The following is a 24611-nucleotide window of genomic DNA, read 5'->3' on the forward strand; positions in this document are numbered from 1 at the left end:
AATTTAATAATCGACGGAAAAATTAAAATTTCATGTAATGAAGAGCAGCATAATATACGCCTTGCTGTATAGAGAGTACGAAAAAATGGAGGCCAGGAAATACACTGTAAAAACCTTTACAACTTCGTCAAGAGAGATGTCAATATATTGCAAAACTCTTGAGCATAAATGTTGAGTGAAACTGGGAAATCATGTGCTCATGCATGGAAATAGGAACAGAGAGGAATTTGGACGATAAATGTCATAAATGCAACGATAATAAGTATCATTGAATAGACATGATTGTTATTTTTCATTCTGGCTCACATGAAAACTTTGAAACATTCCATTAAAAGAATAAAATTCACGCATGCTTAATAAATATAGGATAATTTGTACACGGAGAAATGGAGTTTGAAAAGCTTTTGTGTTTTTCTTCTGCAGCTCTGCGGAATCGAAAAAACATTTATTTGATGGATAAAATCGAGATTATGGAATAAATAACAGAAATTCAATGCTTAGGCAGGGAGGTAAATTGTGATTTTAGTTTTCTCCATTTTTAACTGTCCGTGGGCAATGCCCTCGATCCTTCTCATATTTACGGATGCGTGATGGTACAAAGACAATAAAGTAATGTGAAGCTACAATGCAGAGAGAAAATTGTATTGGAAATAATTTATGTACTCTAAGGCAATATAATATAATATAAATAATACAACCATAGAATATAGAATTATAGAATTGAGTCATTTCCGGCTTAATGTGGTGGGATACTAGCACCTTAAAAATAAAGTTACTGACAATTTTCCACAAGTACTTTAATTTTGATTTCACGACCTTTTTCAATACATTTTGAGTCATCTTCAAGTATGTCTGCTGAAAGTAAATATAGTAGTACTTGGTCACAGTAGATCCACATCGCTTCATGATTGCCACCTAAAATCATTTCACACCATATGGCCGAAAATTATCGGATATTAAGACCTGATATGAACTTATCCTCAATGCAAAGTCTAAATTTACTGGCGAAATGGATAAACACACGGAAAAAATTGATAGATATCGGAATAAGCCTTCCACCCAAATAGTGCGACATCCATTTCATTAAATGAGTGACAACTGGCACATCCGTTTTCTTACAAAATTCTTTTACTGTCACTCATACTTGCCGCATATCTTCCATCAGTTTTTACATATTATTTAGCTCCTCAGCGTAGACCGAGTTATAGCCACTAGATATTATGGGCGTAAAATGCCCACTTCATTCGAGGGCGTGCATAAATGTCCGTTCACCGTTTGAGATTGTTGACAAAGTTGCCTTACTTCCTACTCGCGAAGCAATGAAGATAGCGCATGTCGCAGACACGGATTTGGCCTCAAAAACCCCCTTAAATGTCGAAAAAAATATGGAGGCGCAGCATCGGTTTCACGTACATTGGCGCTCAACAAAATGCTTTGCGTGACTTCCGTAAAAATAAAAAAAAGTAAGTGATCCCGTTTTGATGGTAAACTGCACGTTTATGCAATATCAAAGCGGAAGGATCCCATTGGGCAACAAAATCTAACTCTCTGACGCCCGCGCGATGGGGGTCAAGAAACTCGCGCGAACGATTTTACGACGGGTATTACTTCTGTACATGCTGAAGCGGGTATTATAAGCGCATTTCATTCCCCGACCCACGCCCTTGATCATCATGAGCGTCTTCCTAGAGCCACTATCACCGTAATACCACCCCACTTGAACAGCTTCTTTTCACTCGACGAAAAACCCGAGCAAGATGCATCTCTCCTCATCCAGATGGGACGCTTTTAAGGCCGGATGCTCGTAAAAATCGATTTTTCATTTTTCAGAAAAGAAAAAAAATATATATCCACGAATTACCGTTAAGTCTGATCCGCTAATTTGCTCACTTCATTTATTTACGAGCCACCATCCCTCTCTGAGGCGGGGGAACGCGGAGAGACGGGGTTAGCGTGGAGGAGACGGTGAAATAAAATGAGGGAGATAACGTTTCTGCGTGCCCGTAAACGTCCATGTCTATCCGTGTTTCGAAGCGGGAGGGAAGCAATTCAGGATATTTTCCGGGAGATTGAAAATTGAGTTTTATGAGTGTGCGCTTCTTCCCATCCGTTCAGTGATTTTCAACTCCCGTCTCCGAGACGACCGAACGCGACCATAATAATGCTTCTTCCCGAGACTCCGATAGAAAGTTCGAAATGACGAGAAAGATTCGATTTTAGGATTCAGGATTATGGATGAAGTGAACTCGCCTGTACGTCTGGGAGAGAAATAGGAACGCCTCGAGGGTTTTTCTTTTCAGAAATTTAAAAATGTCGACAAAACTAAAGAAAAAAGGTGAAATAACGAGCTTACCAGGATATCAGGTTGAGAAAAGGTCTTTCCGAAGATTTAAATGAAGAGTGGAGGACGGTTTACCTAATAAAAACGAAGGGAAGAAATATATATATACATATAGGTTCTCCTCTTTATAAATCGAGGGAACATTTGAACGCAATTTATGCTCATGAATACACTCTACGAACGTTTATGATCCGAAGTGGAGGAAGAATTCTGTTCGGGACGTCCAACCGCTTCATACTTCCTAGAAGAAGTTCCACCGCAGATTGAGTGCGAGGTAAATGAAATACCGTAAGTGATATACGGCGTGTTTTGCGTCCCCGTTCATGGATATAGTCGACAGCTTTTATACCTTTGTTACAAGGAGGAAACTGGTTCCTTTTTTTATCTTGCTTGATCCTAATTACTTTTGAGTTTCCGAGCTTTCGCCCGGGACATGCACTCCCCGACGTCATCTCGTGCATTTTTGCATTGCTGGCCCAAAAGCACGGTCTCGTTCCGCAACGTAACCATTGGGCAGATGGAGGTTCATGTGCTAGAGTATCGGAGTGTATTCGCTGGGGCATGAAGAGATTAAGGGAGGAGGCGGGTGGAGAAAAAGGGGGTTTATTTGATACTTGCATTTCCTCTCACTCCGCAACAAGCCACAACCGCTGTAAGCACGAAGATTTATTGGTGCCTTAAAGTAGTAACGACCTCTTAAACGAAGTATAAATCATTTTTCTGGAACGTAAACAATTCAGAGAGCGATTGGATTTACGACGCTGTTCTGTTCGATAATAATTGATAACGATGTGTCCGGGACATAGTTAAGCGAGGAAATGTATAAATGTCAAGTGCTGCGGTTCGATTAATATTTGTTTGCCTTCATACTGCCCTCTTTTGCCTTTCGGTAGGATGTGAAATAAGTTTCCTGGCTTGCGTGGAATCTCCCTCTGTATTTTGAAATTCAGTGATTATAGACCAATGTATTTTGTTTATTGAAAAGCAGGGAAATTTGCACCCTGCATATCCTCATTCAATTAAGTATTCAACGATGCATAGAAATTTGAATAGTATTTGGGCTAAGATAAATAAAATCCTTTTTAAGCGGAAGTAACGAGCCGCATGTGTTGCATTTAAAGGAATACCTTCAGTACAATTTTTGAACTAATTTTAAAGGCACGGTAATGCAAAGATCAGTAATTACAATTTTAATGTAAAAACGCCAATGAATTATGTTCTATATGACATGACATGACACCTTTTTAGATGTGGTCACTCTTGTAAAATTAGCAGTTAAAGAAGAAGCATCGAGAGTAAATATACTCAGCAAGGAAAAATACAGGAGGCACACAGCTGCCAAGAACTTTTATTAGGGATCCAATTTTATATTTTGGCCAACTGCTCGGCAGAAATGGTTTTATGGTTAACTGCGGGGAGTAATAACGGATTTAATTTCAGAATAGGGCGCAAAAAATCAGGATGCCGGAGAAACGTAAATCAATACGCCACTGCACGGGAGTAATTGGAAGAGCTACCTCTCGAAATAGTCGTGTTGCCACGTACATCATTACAAAGTAAGTAACATAAAAGCTGTTAATCATACCTATCCTCAACTTTTTCGTTCTTTTCTAATATACTCCAGATTATGGATACCTGATTTATTTTTAAAGAATTAATTACTAGTCCAAACTTAAAGATATGTATTTTAATATTTAAGACGTATATAATCTAAACATTTCTTTGAAATCTAACCATGAAGTTACCCTAAGTTACCTAAAAACATTTAAGAAGTTCTACCCGATCACGAATGATGTCTCGAGTGATGATCACGATTACCGAGTAACCAGCATGACAGTTAATAAGTTCATCGCAGTATCATTTAATTATATTTTCTTGTCTCATCGATACCCTTGCCACGGCGGGAATTATTTGGAATTCCACATTTTTTTTAATTGCCTGTTACACATAAAAAATATAGAGACCATTTGGAAAGTTTTTGGTTTTGATAGGAAAAAGTGTGAATCTAAAAAAAATATCGATAGAGTTTTAAGTGATATCATCTTCGTAAAAAGTGTTTTATTTTAAATTTGGAATTAATCTATATCGGGTAACACGTCTCAACCTCCTCGGGCGAAGGCAATGCGTGTGTAAATGGCCATCGTCGAAAGCAAGTAGTATCCATCACCTTTGGCTGGGCTGCCGCCGTGATAACGACCCAGATCACGCGGCCCATTTCCGTCAGCCACCTCGGCCGTCCTATTTGTTTCCGTCGCGACGGAAACCGGCCTCACACCGAGGCGACGATGTCTCCAGGCCTCCAATGGCTAATGCACTCAATCAAGCAGGCCGCCACTGGAGCGGGCGTTTGTGTGGGAGCCGCGAGTCCGTTTCTTTTCGCGGTTTCACTCTTTAACCCCCAGGTCTCCAGACGCGCCGGCGGCAACGACTTTCCCAGACGACATGGGGTCGCGCTCACGTAGGAATCTACTTCTCTTTCCAAAATTATGCAGATGCAGGAGTGTGAAGTGGTTTGCCTTGGTGTATTCATTGATTTCAGCAACATAACCTGAGCATAATGGAATATTCATTTTTACGAATATTTTTGGGAGGGCTTAATATTGGAGGAATACAATCGTTATACAAAAAGGGCTCCAAAAGTGAAACCTCTGAGATTGATAGTGTTCCATTAACGTTCGTCTTTATAAATTAATCCTGCGAGGGAGGTTCGTTGCGAGAAGGTATCAAGCGATATTTTTGACGAAACAACGTTGCATTTAGGTCTTCTACGAATTAAAACTGAGATATTGGATCCGTATAAAAATTGTGTGGGTTAAAAATATTGTCTGAGTTTAGCCGTCACTTGGATTTAGTCAGTCACATTGCTTAAAGTGGGATAAAAAATATGTTTGCAAAACTTTGTTTCTCTTTTTAGTATTTCTTGCGATACTACCTTAAATAACAGAAAATCAATATAATCATTCGGGACCTACAATTTGGCCATTTACGATAATTTACAACTTTGTAGAAATAAAACTGAATTTTGGCACAAAAGGATCGAACCACTTTAAAAGCTAACTCAAGGGATAATATCTTGTTGGACTTTTTCTTTTTCAAAAGTCGAAATACTAGGGCGGAGGATATGCCAACCGTTTGTAATGCTCGTGTACGCGGTCCGTCCTATGCTTAGCATTCGTATTTGGCGTGCCGACCGTATCGGTTGCCGTGAAACGCGGAACCGAATACCCCCATTGTGTGGCGGTGCCCGTTCGTCAGCTGTTCGGTAGCCGGACTCCTCCTTCCTACGCATACCTATTTACACATAAATGGAAAGGAATGGATTATTCCGTACGGTGTACTTTTATATTTTCCCTTCATCTTGCGTGGGCAGGCGAGAAACTATTTTTTTCTTAGTCGGCTGGTTTCGTCTCCACTGATTGTTTATCTTTTTCTCTCTCTTTTTTTCCAAACAACCGCATAGACAGTTGCATAATGGCGGCTTTATTGTGCGGATTGTAATAAATTATGGCAAAAATTTAGAACGATTTCCCGAGAGCGCTGCACTTTTCAGGGAATTCAGCTGCAGATTCGTGTCCGTGTGTGGGCGTGCATTGTGTTCCCAAAGAAACGTGACAAACGGGTTGATGCCCTCTTACTTTTATATGTGTTTGAAAATTATTTTAAGAGTTTCTCAACCGACCTCGTGACTCTGTCGCAATAAATTTGAGCAAATGAGTCCAAAGTACATTCAAAAGAGTACGCGGATGGAATATACCGATTTCTTTTGTTTTTCTCTACGCATTCGGTAGCAATTCTATTGTCATGGTTTGATGTGTTGGCGAGGATGTCATTGGATTCAATTTCCTGAGAAATTAGCGGAAAATTTCCGAAAAACAAAAGATACTTTCATTTCCAAAGCCACAGTCGCTCCTCGAAATGTCATGACGTATTATACTTATCAGAAGTGTTTTAATACCTTTTTTAATCTCGGTCAACTTTCTTTTCCGTCGATCCTTCTTAATTGTGGTAAAAAACAAGTCGCGATAAATAGCGGCAATTGATATGATTATCTTTATGATCGATTTTCTCTATTTTGTTTTCAGACAAAATCCGGTGATCACTTGAACGCATTTCAATCATTAGCTTCTCCCTAATGTGTCGTATTTAGCCTATGTATTGAAAAATTACAATGTTAAATTAATTTAGCAAATACACGACTGATATAAAATCATAAGAATTATGTGTATTGTCTTGTTCATTCACGCAAGTTTTTCTACCTCGTTTTGTATGCTGACAAAAATTCTTATCCTAAAATTTCGCTGTAATTTTGAACTCTTAATACTTAGTAGAAAGACTAAGAGGATAAAAAAATCGAATTACATAATCGCGCTCCTTCATCACTAAACCACGTATTTCCGTTCTGAAGAGGCCTCCATGAAAGACGTCAAGATATCTCCATCACGACAAGCACTTCATTTATAGTCACGAAATATTAGGAAACAAATGTAATAAAAATTAAATAGCAAATATTGGATAATATTTGTTACGTATAACGTAAATAAGTGTAATGTAGTGATATCCAGCGCGTATTTTACTCATACGGCAGGGGAAACAAACCATGTGATCACCATGGAAGCATAAAACTATTGTTTATATTTACTTTCCTGAACTCGTTATGTAATAGAAACAATCAGAATCGAAGTCCATTATAATTAATTCAGGATAACCTCAGCTGGATTTTTACTCGAATTTACTACTGAATACTGTTATGGCTAAAAAAATCATTTTTCTCATTTCCTTCCGAAAATCGCCTCTTCTCTCTTCCGTGGTGTCTTTCCCAACCAACCTTTGGGCCTCAACTCCTTGTTTGCTTAACCCGGCTAAGGGAACGCGCTCTTTCTGGGGTCCCAAAAATCACTATGAGACGATGGGAAAAGGACTGTGTTTTCTTTCCTTCTCTGCCCGACTCCACTCCACTTTAAGTCAACTTTTGCGTTTGTCTCCACGAGCTCATTTTTTTTTCTAAAACCCTTTTCCCTCCAAACTCTCTGCCTCTCATTGTTTTTTCCTCTCGGTCGACTTATAGACGACATTGACTGATTACGGGTCGAGTGGAAAGGGAGTGGGCCCAGACTGTTTTCTTGAGGAAAAAGTGTATATATGCCCATTCGAGCCAACCCCTCCTTTCTCACTCAAAAAATGTTTAATTTGGGAATTCACTGCAGAACTTTGAATGAGGACAGAAGGCCATGCTCGACTCTTTAAGATTGAGGTGAAGTTTATCTTGTAAGTTTTTAAGAGTCAAAGTCGGAATTGAGTTCATTAAGCGTAAGTATTATGTACATCATATGATCTAAATGGAGTAAGTTACAAAGCGCATGCATGTTCCGAAGGTTAACAAGCAATGCCAAATCATCCCTTCATTGTTAACAGAAATCTATTAAATTTATGAGAGGATAATTGTTAATTACGTACCTGCAATGAAACTATTTTTCAAAAACTCGTCAAAGTGGATTTGTTAGGGAGCATAGAAATATTTATAGACACTTTGAAATGGTTACGGGACTTGCTTACTTTCATGTGGGAACGCTTTTTGGCAAGTGATATATAGTGGACATTCTCAAATATTGTTGACACTTAATCGATTAAAAGGTATTGGCTGAAGATTTGCATTCAAAAACTCGTATGGATAAAAATCGGACTAGGAACTGATAAGATTTTCTTCAACAAGGCCTAATTTGCTAGTACACTCGCATTATGACTATTTTCAATTGTGTCGATATGTTGACTTGGCTTCTCCATGACATTTTGAGAATCTACTCACTATTATCTCTCCGAATTCGTTTGAGGTGCACAAAAAGGAGTCCGAGAGAATCCGAGCCGAAAAATAAAAATGATAACTATGAAGCGATGTAAGTAGCTTGTCCATTATTTGATATTTCCTTCAAAATTTTCCCCCAATTGGACTCCTGCTTCGGCCATCTTGATTTTTTTCATAATTTTAGATGAAATCACGAGAAGGAATTTTTATTTCCATCCGGGATCCGGGATGATTTTTTTCTCAAGTTTATGGAGGAGGATGGAGGGGTTTTGTTTTGTGAGTTTTATGCCCATTTGGGGACCTCTTCATTTCTCCCAGTAGCCTGAAAAAACCTGTCCTATAGTTTACAGATAATGATGTGTGGCAAGAATAAAGAGACCTTTTCACCTTAAGAACACTCGGTATGCGTCACCCGTTATCAATCAGTGATTTTTTATCGTACTGCAATAATCAACTACTTATTCCAAATTGATTACTTACTTTTATGGGAGAAATGGCATTTCAAATTTTTTAATCTGAATAATGACTCAAGTGCAATTATTTCATCCCCTGTATGATTACGGATCGCATGTTTTATTTGAGAAATAATCTTCAGAACTTTTGAGAGGCCTTTAGCATAGGTGCAGGAAGGGGCAAAATTGAAAACCTTGCTAAAATTTTAATATCCGTATTTATGTAATACTCCAATTTATGTAATAATTATTAAAGAACACATCAGAATGCATTAATAATTCCTTTTCCGAAGATTTCACCTTCAGAACACTCGGTATGCCCTTTATCAATCAGCGATTTTTTTATCGTACTACAATCCTCAACTAATTATTCCAAATTGATTTCTTACTTTTATGGGAGGAATGGGATTTCAAATATTTTAATCTGAAAAATGTCTTTAGTGAAATTAATGCATCATCACTATATGATTACGGATCGCATGTTTTATTTGAAAAATAATCTTTAGAGGCCTTTAGCGCTGGTGCAGGAATGTTGAAAATTGAAATCCTTGTTAAAATTTTAATATCCGTACTTATGTAATATTCCTCGTCAATTATAAAAGAACACATCAGAAAGTATTAACAATCCCGTTTGAGATTTTTCTGTGGCTAAAAGTTAATGAATAATTTACATGCTCTCTACATATTCTTGATATCGATAAGTCACTATGTCAATCTCCCGCGACAAGGGTACCCCTCCTTGAGATAGACCAGATACAGATAGCTAATTGAACTAATAAAGCTAAGGATTGTAAATCATTAGGCATTTAACTTTAAAATAACTGTAATTAAGAGAGAGCGTAAACGATATAGGTCTCTTTATGCTGTCTAGTGAGATTGCACGAGTGATTATAAATGTCTCCATGTATGGACGGCGTTAATATGATCCCAGTTGCTGTTTCCAATGATTTCATCGAAAAAATACTCTCATTCACGCGTCATCGTCGCGGTATCTTGAGTTACACTGATCGGAAGAAATTACAGGATTGATAAAATTATACAGAGTTGTGAACCACGTGAGATGGTTCATTGTAGTTAGATTTCCGAGATTGGACTCATTTCTCAACAAACGCCATGCTTATATTAAGATGACGAGGAACGGGTCTAACTCCCAAGAGTATGTTATAATAAACCACCTCCTATGATACCTATCCGCGGTAATTTTATTGAATTAAGGAAACAAAAGGTGTCTCTCTTATATATTATAAGTCAGCTTTAGAGAGGTTTGTGGCTGATTGTAATGGTTGTTGTTCTTACATCGAAACATTTTTTTCCCTGTTCGTCATGACCTTTCATCCTGCGGTAATCGCACAAGGAAATACCATTTGGAAAACTATTGGCGGGACTTCCTCCAGGTGGACGATCGAAATTTTATGACTTATCTTATCTTAATTTCCTTGTGTTATATAGAATGTGGAAAAAGAGAAAAATACATATAATTTTATATGCTCGAGAATATTTACATCGTTTATCCTGTTGATCATACATAATAATTTTCGGACAAAAAGGTAGGTAGTTCAAAAAAGTGTATGTTAAATATTTAAAGATATCTCATCAAGATTACATATTTTTGTAATATTAAACATGTATTCGTATTCTGCCGCTTTTTCCCTTTCATTTGGGCAGCAACCTTGTATCGGAAGATTAATTGCGCTATTCATTCTGCTGTTAGTGATTCACTGAAAGTTATGCCCTGTATACGTTTAAAGCTTTTTAAATATCAGGTTAAATCAGGTTGCTAAAAATCCTTTAAAAGCCTCAGAATAAACTTTTCCCTGTGATTTTGACGTCGATTGATTGATATATCATCGTTCAATTAGAGAATGATTAATTTTCATCATTCACCTTCGTATTGGCAGTCAACCACTTTACCCCAACGCTACCGAGTTTAAAGTACACCTGACCTTCTCAGAAATTACGCACATCGTAGGAAAACAGACAAATGTTGAAACGAATACTAATAAAGTAATTACTTCGGGTGTCGAGCAATTTGTTTGATTATTTTCCAGCATCTACTCAGCGATGAATGTGTACATATCATAAAAGGACCTAGTGCGTAGAATAAATTAATTTTAGTGCCGTGTTTATTTGATTCTTTTTCTAGAAATTAGAGCGGAACAAAGATATAATATTTACGGTCCTTGGGAGAAGTTTACGACTCTCCCTGGATTTCAGCTAAGAGGTTTGAAGGCTCAGCTCCTCCAGTTCCGACCCAGCTGGTGGGGAGGTCTTTTGCGATACTTAGAAGTGGCCAGCGCGTAGGTTGAGTTAGGTAGACGACGGGGAACCATTTGCCAAATTTCAGGGAAGCTAAAAAAAATGGAATAATTATGGAAGAAAAACATTAAGTGGCTTTTTGGTTAAAGGTCGTAGAAATGTTTAATCGGGGTAGGCTTTCAAATTTTACTCCTCGAGGACACGAGTCGTCTCATTTCGCTGATGTGAACTTTATAGCCAGATAACCCAATTATGGCTATAAAAATATGGGTAGTCATAAGACGTCATAATTAGGATGCTCGGGTGTTTTTTTTACTGGCGAAAGCTGGATGATGATTTTTCTTCAGTCATTCCTATTGATGGGTTTCTTGGAAATCACGGCTTAAACAGCCCTTAAAAGTTCATTGGATAATACCATGTTGTATGTTGTTGTGCTTCTCCGTCGACCTTGAAGGCGGAAACATTGTAAATATTGCCTTTAGCTGTATTTCTATGCCAAGGATAAATTTAGTCCAATCATTACACTCTTCTTTGCTTGGGAATTGCTTCGCAGTTAGTTTCATTCTTGACTATTCTTATTTAAAAATAATGAAAAACATGCTTTTAATTTGATTTTCATTTAAAAGCGTGACTATAAGAAGTACAAATCAATAAAATTGTTCTAAAAACGTGGCGGCGGGGATAACTCCTCGCCTTCCACACCGGAGGTCGCGGGTTCGAGTACCGTCTGGATAGGTTGCCCCTTCCAGGATATGGGTGTGAGTGATCGTCTGTTACTGATTGTGGAACTCCCGATGCAAAGGCCTCATTGTGCTGTTTTCGGGGGTTATTGAGATAAATAAATTAATAAAAAGCTGTCTCCAGACTCCTGTTAACAGAGGATGAATGAAATTTTGTTGACAAAGTTTGCAAAAATCTATTTGACTTGCAATAAATATATTTTAATGCATCCCAAACCGAGGAAAAAAATAATGTATAAAACATAATTTTCAGCAGAGATTGTAATAAGATTTAAGATTGGGGACATTATAATAATGACTTAATTTCTTATTGATTTCCTATTTCTCAATAAATAATACGGATATGAGCTTAAGGCTGTCATTTCGTTGGTTTGTAGATAACCAATGTCATCGGGGAATTAATGTCAGTTCTAAAAACGATCCATTCTAATAAATAAATGTCATTCGTTCAACGAGGAGATTGGTGGTTAATAGAGTAAACATTTTAATTATAGTGACTTGATCTACAGTCTACTAAAATTTAAATAAATCAGTTTTTTGTAATCATCGAGAACCTGATTTTTTTTTAAATTTCCAAGCATAACGGCAGAATAATGTGGATATTTAATGATACAACTCAAAAGAAAAGAAAACAAAAGAAAAATTGGGTTAAAATTGTTTTTTGTTGGCGTTACTTTAACTTACTCGTCCGTATTGGATATGCCTCACGCGTTGGGAAGCCCAGAGTGTTGTTAGGCAAGCTTGAGACTTGTTGGACATGTGGAGACCTTGCCCCTTCAATGATGTGCCCTTGATCTATTACCTTCTCCCATCTGCGTTCGTTTATTCACGCGTGCGCACCTGTGTCCCTGCACTTGGCGTGTTTGTGGTAATAAGTATTTATATGCATCGGAGCACTTCAACCAATCACGGACAATCGAACCTTTTGATGACATGCTATTTCATGCTATGTAGTAAAATGTGAGGACGACCATCTGAAACACGTGTACGAGCCAACGGCAAAAATGACTTATATGAGTGAGTTATCTTTTACGCCCGTAACTAATCTCTTCATCACCCAAAAAAATATATCGCAATTTCATGTGCAAGCACCGCAATGCACGCAATCTATGAAAATTGCCCAAAATTAAGAGTGCTAAAGGTCAACCAATTAAGTGCAAGATTATATCTTAATTGTGAATATTAATGGCTCTTTGCAAATATTACTTAAAATTTTACGTGAATTACAAAAAATATTGCTCATGTGCAACCCGTATTTCATCGCATTTTCCAATTTATACTTACGACGCCGCTTCTTATTCTTATACAAACAGCTCTATTTTTTGCTCAACCGTTTACTTTTATGGCTGGACACGGTGAGAAGACATCACGTTTAGATTTTGTAATCGCTCATCCAGGTTGAGTTATCGTCCAAATTGTCTTTTTTTTCCACCCTCCGGCCGGTGAGTTTATTTCGCCAATCACCATTATCCGAGGAAATTCTTAATAACCCGCGATTCTTCTAAAAGGTTGAGGAGATTCACGAACGGAGGATGAAATTTTGCGCAAAAAAGCGGATAGGTGCTCGGACGGCGATTTTTGCGAAAGTATTGCAGATAATCGTGCTTGTCCCCCATAACCTGCGCCTCCCGCAGGTGTCCCGTCCTCAGGAATGAAACTCTGGATATTTCCCCGGTGGAATCGGCCGCGCTCCGCCGCCGATGGGAGCACTTCAACCCCGATAATTTTTTCAACTCTCACTCCCGCGATTTCGTGTTTATACGGGAGTGCGTGCGTACATGTAGGTACCGGCGATATATCAACCCATAGCGTTTACTCGGTAATGTGATACATTCTCCACACCTGTGCGAGTTTTATCTGAAAGCTAAGCCATTATGACCTCTTAACTAACTTTCTCGTACTCCTCATCCATTGACGAAAAAAATAGGTAGGGGTGGAGGACCAGGGAGAACGATTGATGAGAGAAGTGAATTGGAAAAATGGAAAACGATTCTAAGCTCGGCATCCCTCGGTCCAATACACTTTTCCCTCGCTGCAAACTCTTTAAAAACGTCATATGCAGCCTTCCATCACCTGCATCGAGTCGTAAAACTTACCGTGACTTCGTGCTGCTCACCGTTGCTCTCATTACAATCATCTTATGCCTGTCTTTATCCGTAATTCCTCTCACAACCTCATCCCCTCGTTCTAAGAGAGATAATCTCTTTCATCGATGGGTATCCCAAAGGAGGCAGCACCGATCAATGTCGCCCATTTCAATGCTCCCCTCAGCTACATATCTACCGTGCGTCATATTTTTAAATTTCTCGTCAATGTACGTCCATTTGGCAAATATTTTACCTACTCCATCGAATTTGAGTCTTACAAGTGAGCATCAAAATCCCGGCAGTGCCAAGTGAATTATCAATTTGGGAGATGAAGGAAAATTTGCAGTAGTTTCGCTGAACGATCGATAACAATGGGATTATAGGTTTTAAAAGCCAAGGCGATTGCTTTTGATGGGAAACAGCAAAATGGTTAAACATGGTACGTGCACTTGCGATGTAAACTTTTCATTCCATCGATGGTGTTTGATTCTCTTTTAATCCGCAAGGATAACCATTATTAAGCCATAAGATACTCGTTGGCTATTCAATACCTACGCTGAGAAATTGATGGAGATTTTTCGCGGCGTTTTTGCTCAGCCTTCGGTTGAGACGCCTAAATATGGCTCTTTAATTAATGCCTTTCAACCCCCTTCGATATTGTTATCGAATCTTCAGCATGGCAGGCAATTTAGAGAGCCATTAAAACACAAATATAATCTCCGTTTTAACCTCGGATTATTGTAGTGACGACCTCCAATCGCTTCTTCTCTGCATTCCATGCGGCTTTTCCTTCGTGTTACAATAGCCGCGCCTCGTTGCGGTTGGCGCTTTCGCATTTTATGCACTTTCAACATGCCACAGAAGCATAAAGGCCCAGTTATTGTCCCCTCAAACCTCGTTACGGTGATTACGGAGACAAATATATGTAAAAGCCAACCGCGATGAGGAAAGAATGCACTTCCTGTTCTGCAGCCGCATGCTTAATGCTCAGATAGTTTTGTACCATGTGACGATGATTATTACATGTATCCAAAGCTAATCATTACATAAGCCTATAGTTGTTTTCCAACAAAAATTTTGAAAAAACTATTTTTATAGCATGCAAAAAATTGGTAAAGGTTTGCTCAAGAAAGAGTGACGCTTTTGAGGTTTTGCGCCGACGTATGACGTATTCTCTCTTCCTATACTTACAAGGTATTACATCATTGTATTCTATTATAACATTTTTATATTCATTACGCCTATTACCTTCTTTTATGGTCCCTTGGGGGTATTCTTCACTTCACTACAGACTTTCCCTCCCACACATCCCTTCACCTCGAAGTATACCTCCCATCTACGTCTCTTGCATTTCTAGTGACAATTTCATCCCCCTCGGCCACCATGCCTAGCACTTCCTCGTTCCCTTCCCTCTCAACCTATCCTACCTTCTTCTTCCTCTTCAACATCGTGAGCACCGTGAGGCTATATTCATCCTCCCCACTCGAATTATTCGTTTCTATTTTTCACTATGAAACAATAATAAACTCAACGCTTGATAACGTGCGACTTGGGTTTAGGCAGCTGTCATTTTTTTGTGCCTCAGCAACCAATGTCTTCTTACTTTAGAAAAAAAGTCATTAAATTTTAAATCTTCCGCAATATCTTGAAGCAGTAATTTCTCAAAATAGTTCCCAGTGTAAGTGCAATTTTACACAACAGTTCATTAATTGACTTCTCTGTCGGAAATTGCCTCCTTTGTGGTGTGTTGAAAAAAAAGAGCTTACATATTTTTTTAAGTACTGCTCGTTACAAATTAGGAATTGGAGGGAGCAATTGAATTGAGCAATCTTTGAGGTTGTTTCTGGGAGACATCATAGTCGAATGGGTAACCTCTTCTCGGGTTTCCCACCGGGTTAATTTATCCATATATTAGCCATATTATTTATTTGATGCGTAGTTTTCCGCGGCGTTGTCTAGATGATGTCTCCACATTTCTGGTGTCTTATGTTTTCTTTGTGACTGTCGTCACAAAGAAAATCCACGCGGACTGTCGTCACAAAGAAAATCCACGCGGTGAAACCCAGAAACATGGAGACATATTATTTATTTTTTATCACAAAACAACATTCAGCAGCCCTAAGAATGAACCTCGAGTCGGAACTTGAAACGTTGGCCATTATGCATAAACTAACCCGGTGGGTGTGCCGAGAAGAGTTTTCCACATTCGCCGGAAAAGCATCAAACCATACATCATAGTTGTATTTCTACCGTCATGTCAGGAGAACCCTATGGTGACCTGGCACATTCAAGAGGAGCCCAGATCAATCTTTTGTTATGAATACCCAAAAATACGCAGTTAGCTTAAATTATGTTGTCACCCATCTACCTAAAATCTCGTTTCGTTTGTACAAATATGCACGGAAGGCATCTTCCACAGTTTTTTTCCCAACGACTACTTAGGGACGGAGACGAACTGGTCAGCTTCCACCTTTCGACATTCTAACGGCTTTCACAAAATTAAGCATTCTCTGATGACCTATTAACGGGGAGAGGATTAATTATCATTAAAACGCTGAGCTTTCTCAAAAATTTCCACCTGGTGGGTACACAAGCAATGTGAAACCAGCGTGGATTTGAAACCGCTGCACGTAAATGGCATGTGCATGAACAAGTGAGTATTGCCACGAGGAGAAAATAATGCTGATAGCATAGAAAATTAGTTGGACGGGAATAGATTGTCATTAGGCGACTTGCTAACAGTGTTTTAAGAGATTAGGCGAGATTCAAAATGACAAATATGGACGAATTTTAAGCATAGCGGGTCTAACCACGGTGATAACTTTACGGAGTTACCCGCAATGCATAAATTGTGCAAAAAATTCACAGAGCAAAATTATTCGCCTTGACCGGGATTCAAACCCGGATCCCCTGGTTTCCGGTCGAGAGCTTAGCCAGCCAGTTAAGCAACCGAGGCGACATTCCAACGACGGTCCCACTGTTACACAGTTATAATATTGCCTATTCTAACACATTTATGTTATTAATTTTAATGCAGCCTTTCGTCTGAAATTGTCGCTTTTCTGCCTGCAAATTCTACTCCAAAGCATTTTGAATTATGTTTTACTCTCACCTGATTACATTCACTCTGCCTATTTGGAAGCATGGGTTAAGTACTTGAATATGGAAGATGAAGAAGCAAATACTTCTATTTGTGACTACGCTACTATAGTCACCTATTTCAAAGTGCGCTTCATTTGATGGAGAGCACTTTGAAGCAAGAAAGCTCTTTTATGAAACTTCCTCTGGGAGTAGTGTGTAGAAACAAGGGTTGAGGACAACAAGGGATTTTATTGTGGACGGAGGAGGGGTAGGTGGGAGAGAGGGTACAGCGGGTGCCCGGGAAGAGGAGGAGGGTCGCTTTCATAGCAGCGGGGGCAACGGGCGGCGGAGAAGGAGAATATGGGGGCATGCGATGGGATCTCGCAAGAGATGCGGTGTGGTATGCGATGAGAGAGAGACCGGAGGAGTGACAGGAGCCTTTAGAGGATGGGACACGGTGGGAAAGAGGTGAGTGTCAGCTCTCTTCGGAGGCGAAGTTAAAAGGGGCGGAGAGAGAGAGAGAGCGGGAAGTCAAATGGGGGAGGGCGGGATATGGGAGGAGAATGGGGCAGCGCGGTGCGGCGTGTGAGGATAGTGAAGTCTGATGTCCGTGCTTGTTGGTGGGCCTCGGGAAAAAGGTTGGAGGAGTGGGACGGTGGTGGAAAAGGTTTTTGGTCGGGAGGAATGGGTTGCGTCGAGTTCGGAGGTGGAGGAGTGGTAGACTCGAGCGTTTTATATAAAATGTGACCGCGTAAGAGCGTGAGAAAGTAGCCGAATCAGACTTTCACAAAAATCTTCCTCCCTGGCTCTCCCCCCGATAGCGAGAGAGGAAAGGGGAGAGCTTTTATACATGCCCACACCACCTCCACGCTGAGGAGAGGAAACTTGTAAATGATATAAGGAGGAGACAGTGAGATTGGTACTGAGCGAGGAAGGGATGTTTCCTCCGAGTTAGAGGGAAGAATTTTATAGGTGAGGGGGAGGATGGGGAATGGATTTGTAGCTATGGGATGAAAAGAATTGGTGTAATTTTGAATTGAAGAGGAAAACTCTGGGTTAGGAGAATGGCCGGAGTAATTCGCAAAATGCCAAATGAGTGCTAGAACCGGTGGAATACTTTATAATAACGTAAAATCCGAAGATTTAATCGTAATGGAATTTAGAAATTTCTCACAAAAATAACTATCGATTCGATCGTAGCTTCAATTATGTTGCTATTCACATTCAAAATTAGGGTGATGATGACACCCCAGCGACGATTTAAGAGGTAACATGATTGAAACCCAGGTTATAAAAAGAAATGACCTTTAATTAAATGATGAAAAATAGAAAATGGTATTGAATTAATGAATGAACGATTTTAAAGGCGATTAACTAAACTGGCGTTTTCATGAATTAACTTGTTACACGTGGGGTCTGAGAACCAAAATAATTCTACCGGGAAAAAATAAAGGAAATTATCTTTCTCATTCATTTTCCGCTTGAAAATATATGGTAACATTAGTATCAATTCAGGAATTTATGTAGTTTCAAAATTAACTTAAATCTGTTTATTAAAAATTTGCAGTATTTCCGCGTCAGGATTTTAGCATTAATTTTTGTGGAAAATTGAACCTCGGTATTCTTATATGAACTTTAATAAAAATAACTTCTCCGTTGGATTGTCCCACGGTCTCCTACGTCTCCTCCTCCCAAGAACCTCGGGTACGCGGCCACCTCATCTCTCCGCTGCCTTCACCACCCGCTTCGGCGACAGTGCTTATATATTTTTTTTTTACCTTCGCTGTCGAGTTTCCACCATCGTTCCTTCTCTTTTGCTCCCATCTTTCTCCATCTCCCGCTTTTTGAACTCTGTAGTAGATTAGGAACGACGTCCACTGTCCTTTCACCCGAAGCGGACAGTCCGGGACTATTTCGTCGTCGAGGAGGTCATCGGAAAATTTTATAGGATGATTTCACGGGGATATAAGATGGGGGTCGTGCCATGGTCATTTATTTATTTTACTGATGAGTAAATATTTTCTCGGTTCTCTCGCATTCTTTGAATTTCCATTTGTGCCGACCTTTTGGATACTAGGTTGATCTTCATCGTCAGGACTTCTGAAACGGCTTCTTAAAGTCGCAAACGGTGGAATATCTGAATATAATTTATTAATCAAGTAGTTCGTTAAAACAAAAGATTTTTCTCAAGTAACGCTTTATGGTTAATAACAGGAGCTGAAAGTTGTTATCTCGGACTATGTAATCTCAAGAATTCTTCATACTACCATTGGAACTTTTTTTTCCTTACTAAATCATTCATTTGGCAAAAAAAGATTGGCGAAGATATTTCTAAGCATCCATTTGCAACGCAATTGAATCGCGTAAATGGAGTCAATCACAATACATTTACACGTCAAGACTGACATATGCTATCGATATAATCGCTGAATCGTTGTAGGTTTATTCTTTTGAGTGTATTTTTAAAATCATGATATTTTCTGCGTTTATTGAATGTAACAATACCATTCCTTGGTTTTAATGGATATAAAAGTTAATTTCTATTTCTTAGCTTGTATAGAAATATAGGTGAGCGTAAATTTTAGTTATGCTACAGAATTAAAAGGTGTGCATAGAAAAACAAACTTCCAAATAAAATATATGCTCGTCCAAAATAAATGCCTATTTTAGCGATCAAGGGGCATAACTTTATATTTATTAACACAGTTTACTGCTTTTGAATTCGATGCAGGAATGTAAATGCTCTGTAATCAAAGCCTCAATCGATTGCTAATGCGTCTTTTGCAGCGTTTTCCTTCGAGACTTCAACGCCTGTCGACTCCTGTTCACGGTGCGGTGGTGGAGACTTCAACGACTGAAAAACGTGTCCAAGAAGATATCCATTGCCATTTACACTCGCACACCCTCCACTTCCTGTTTCGCTGTTCTCTCTTGTCCTCCAACATTCTCTTATCTGCTCAACCCCATTTGTTTCCCTTGGTCTCCCACGGTCAGCTCACAAGTGTCCAAGAGCTTTAACTGGCGAGGTATAGCATATCGCGAGATATGAATGAATCCGGGGTCCTCCGCGGAGAAGTGTACATCCTCTCTGACCTCCCTGTTCGCTGCGACACTATCTCTTCCCATCGCCAAGATTTATCATTTTCAGTGACTCTGTTGACAACCACTAGCGTCCGTCTCCCGCGGTCTTCTCACCCCATCTTCTCCTTTCTTCCTTCTTGCAATAACTTCCACTAGAAATGCCTCTAAGACGGAACGAGAAGAGCTGAAGCATTTTATCTCTGGAGGGGAAATAATATCCGATGAGCTGCTTATTAAATGTTGAAACAATAAAAATATTTGCATGTATAGCCAATAATTCAGGGAAAAATACGAAATTATTACAAAAAATTTTGTTTGCTTATTTTTAAAAGTTTTGCGACTGCTTTAGGTTCAGAATAAGTAACAACCGTTTGTGTGCGTTATTTATCAAATATTTTAAATAAGAAATTTCTTATGTAACTGAAAGCTGATGAATAACTTTAATTATCTAGTTAAAAAAGATGTTAATAAAAATACGTTTTTCTTAAAAAAGAAACATTACAATTAGACTCTTGAATGTGCTTCCTGAGGATTAATGTATTTTACTCTAGAAATTCTATAAAAGTTTGGTTTTTAGAATAATTTTTACCTCTTAGTTCTTCATAAGTTATTTAAATTTGGTTTTTATCATAGAAAGCAGATAAAAAGTCTTGTTTACACTTGAGGTTTGGCATTGTCGTGATCAATACCTTTCTAGCAATGATTAAATAAAACTCTTTGACTTCTGGTCGCTTCACTTTTCACCTACGCGCACACTCATGCATAGGCTCTGTCACGGTTCCCATGTAGATGTGGATCAAAGATTCGGGCTTCGGGAGGACGAAGAGGAGGAGGAAGAGGTGGAAGGGAGAAAGGCGTTGAGAAACTTTATCGGACAGAGATCTCGTTGCCCCTGCGCCCCCCCCGCTCTCTCCCCCGCGAATCTCCCCGTTTTATGCCAACCACCCTCCCACTCCCCTTTCGCCCCCTTCTGCATATTCCATCCTCTCCGTTTTCGCCTTTCCGATCCTCCGTCTCCTTTATATTCACCCTGACTACGCCTTTCCGCTTCCGAACAACAACTCTCATTTGTCTGCTACCTCTCTCCTATCAGATGGTCCCATACACCCAACCACCCTCCCACCGCATCTGACTCCGGACTCTCCACCCCTCCTCCTCCCGCAACCCCCCCCCTTGCGTCCCAGTCTGGTCACCCTCCCAGACTCTACCCTTTCCTCCTCCTTGTGTCTCCCTCTCCAAAGTCAAAGCACAACGCGGTCAGGTTCCTCCCTGACGTGTCATTCTTCGCCTACAAATAAAAATCTCCCTCCCCGTTTCTCTTCACTCGTGCAATACCCTTTATGTAAACAGCGCCCAAGTTCGCTCAATAGAGAAGAGTAGAGAATGCTGGGTGGATCGTATGAAGATTCTGAAGTCAAAATCATGGCCTCGGTGTTAGTGGAGGCGAGGTCCAAGCCCGCTCAACTGAATATTGCGGGTTCGAGTACCCGTCAGGGCAGAAAATTCACACTCCATTGTGCATAGTTCAACAACAGGGTTACTTGATTTCTGAGCATGGTTGTGTGTAGAAGTCCATGTAGTAAATACCGAGTAATTGGGTGTGGCTGTTTGGAATAGACTCATTGGTCCTGATGTATTGTAAACAATACTTCGATGTTTGATTTATTTTGCCGCTTTGCTAAGTGAAATATCGTTATTTTGACTTGTTCAGTGCTTCCTGACAAATGACATCATCATTAAGAAGCATATAAAATGCTAATGTTGTTTTTAAACTCGGAATTAACTGGAAAACATGCAATTCAGACTCTAATAGCGGCATACGTCCAAGGACTGAGGAGGTTAAAGGTATTATTGCTAATTTTTGCCTCAATCCAATTTCTTCCTCATAGGTTAGGGTGGATGGGGAGTTCAGGCCGAAAGATAAGGAACCCCTGGGAGGCCTCTGTAAGAAGATGATCTCAGCGGAGCCCACACAAAGGGGTGAGAATCCACGGGACACCTTAGCTCATCCTTTCAGAATCACCGAAATGACTTTTTTTGTCACTCGTGCTTCTTCACCTCCATTCAAACGGTCCGCAGGAACGGTATGGAGTGGATTTTTACGACTTGGAAGTTCCGATAACCAACGGGTCTGAACAAATTCATTTCTTTCTCTAGGATGCCAGTCTACGCGCGTAATGAAAATGTCGTAACCATCAATTTTCTCACGGTTTAATATTTTTACGACTCTAAATTATCTCTCATAAAGCAGAATATGACGATACTGAGCTTAAAGTGAGTACAATAAACCGAGAATTATTGGCGATTTCCCTCTATTATTCCAGTATAGTCACTAAATGACCAGAACTTGAACGAATGATTTCAAAATTCTTTCTCGCTTGATGCAACACTCATAGTTTTATAGGCTTCTTTTACAACGAATACGAAGATACTGATTTTATAATGTGTACATTGCTAGAAAGCCGTAGAACTTCCCAGTTTAATACTAACGGTAAAATATATTTTAGCGCTCTCATCCTTATTTTCCATAAGATCACAGATATCTTTTCTTCACCCTTTAAAACATTTTGATAGCAGAAACTAGAGTCACCCAAAAAGAAGCATCATAATTCATTTAAATATGAATGGGGAAAATTACACTTGTAATTTTATAGTTTATTTCATGGACAGGTTTAGCAAAATTGAGAGGTTACCCAATCCTTGTCATGTACCACCCAGAGAGTAGTATATTTTTGTTCTAAAATTGAAAAATATAATATTTTATATTTCATTTTTTCTAGCTGTCTTATTGAAGGCTACCTGCGAAATCCCTATTTACACTAATGAGGCTGAAATGGGATACTATAGGCAAAACACCAGAAATTCACGTCAACAAAAACAAGTGGGAGCATTATGATTTATCATGCCTACATTATGTTTCTTTCTTGAAAAATATCCGGAATGATTTCATAATGATCTACACTGATATTGTTTCATAATTCCTAAAGGCCGCAGTAGTGGCATTTATTTCGCGCTCGGATTGTATGTAACCCTTGTCCCGAATTCTTTCCCGTGATAAATAATTTCCTCCATTCATTCTTCTCCTCTCCTCTGCCTATGCATACCATCCTGTCTCTCTCCAACCCAATTATCTCTCTCTATCTTCCCCCATCCCCCTCCTCGCATCCTTATCCTTACCTCTCCCCCCCCCTCTCTCTTTCCCCTGTCCATACCACATCACGTGGCTACCTCCTTTTCAGTGGAATGCCGTCTCGCAAAAAGTTAAATGAAGATTCTTTTTATTTCGTTCCTTTGAGCCATCTTTCCACATCTCCTTTCGTCCTTTTCCAGGGAACGAATGAAATCCGGGAAGGATGGGAAAAAGAAGTGGAAAAAGTTGGGGAAAAAGACGTTTTAAAAAATGAGGTAGTCGAAAAATTTAAACACACAGTTGGAGGAGTTGTTTTAATAATTGCGCCTGCAGTCAGGAAGCCATTCCCTCCCTCCCCCCCCCCTTCCTCTCTCTTCTTGAACGGTGAATGGTGGCCGACTCTTTTCCCATGTGAAATTTCTCTCATTTTCCGAGACTCCCGGGAAAATTTGTCCGTGATCCCAAAGCTGCGGTCAAATTCGAGTACCGTGAGAATTTTTTTTCGGATTAAATATCTAGAAGGCTGGATGGGCATTTTTCAGCACCGTTTTAAAAATCAATTATATATTAATGAAAAAATTACGTGCTTTATGAGTGATTTGTAAAATTATTCCAATATTTTATAACATGCAGTTACGAGGCCGTGCAATTTTTTACTATTGTCTATCAGGATATTGTTAAGAGTGAATTCTTGTGACAATTTTGCGCTTTGGCAAAATATATAAATAGATTTCCAAATAGATCATCGTGTTAGTTAGTACATCACATGGTACACTCATGTTGGTTTTTGTAATGATACAAAGTTTAGACTTTCATGCCAATTTATTTTGTCAATTAAATGGTATTTATTTGGATTAAACTTCTTGTTAGATAGTCCCTATGGTTTACAAGGATATAATTTTTATCAATTTTCATACAATCGTTACTAATTATTTATGGGCACAACCGCAAGAAAATGGAAGAATATTCGAACATCGCTTTTGATGCCGAAACTCCAGCCAAAAATATAATAAACACATCGCAGTCTCTACTTTTGGGAATGCCAAAATGTTATATCGGGTGATCACATTAAGATTTTCTTCTGACCTCAGTATTGACGTTTTATTGGAAAGGAGATCTAATCTTTCTGTTTAGCGTGAGCGTATAACTGTCTCCCTGTTAAAAATTTTAAGCGACACGAATGAAATCTCTTCGAAAACGACAGCCAATTCTTTCTAAATTAACTAACTGGTTTTATCCATCTCAATCAGGGATGGCATGCCACCCGTCACATTTGATTGCGTTTACAATTAAATGAATATTTTACTGTTTGGAATACTGAGTTCGACAGAAAAGTAGACCTACCCTTTTCCGAGGGGACTACATATAGGCGCCCCATTCCATCCATTTTTGGCTGATTTCTGTAGCCACTTCGGCCGCTTTTAACTCTCTTTTCAAAAATGGAGATGAGTGTTTTGCGATCCAATAAATTGCAGTATTGCGTATTCAATGGCAAGTAATAGCATTGAATAGTTATTTATTGGATAGATCATATATTTGTAACTATAAATTTCGTTTAATGCCCCTGATTTATTTAATTTTTATTTTATTTTATTCTCGAACCACCGGATACAGCTCTTATTGGCCATTCACACCGGGGTATT

General features: G+C 39.2%; 1 protein-coding gene across 1 annotated transcript in view; it reads right to left on the reverse strand.

The window, feature by feature from the left end:
• Nucleotides 1-24611, reverse strand: part of LOC124155233 (protein Wnt-1-like) — a 176755-nt gene that overhangs the window by 85601 nt on the left and 66543 nt on the right. The gene's annotated exons all lie outside the window — the stretch shown is intronic.

The sequence above is a fragment of the Ischnura elegans genome, chromosome 3, assembly GCF_921293095.1.
Source record: "Ischnura elegans chromosome 3, ioIscEleg1.1, whole genome shotgun sequence".
Lineage (NCBI taxonomy): Eukaryota > Metazoa > Arthropoda > Insecta > Odonata > Coenagrionidae > Ischnura > Ischnura elegans.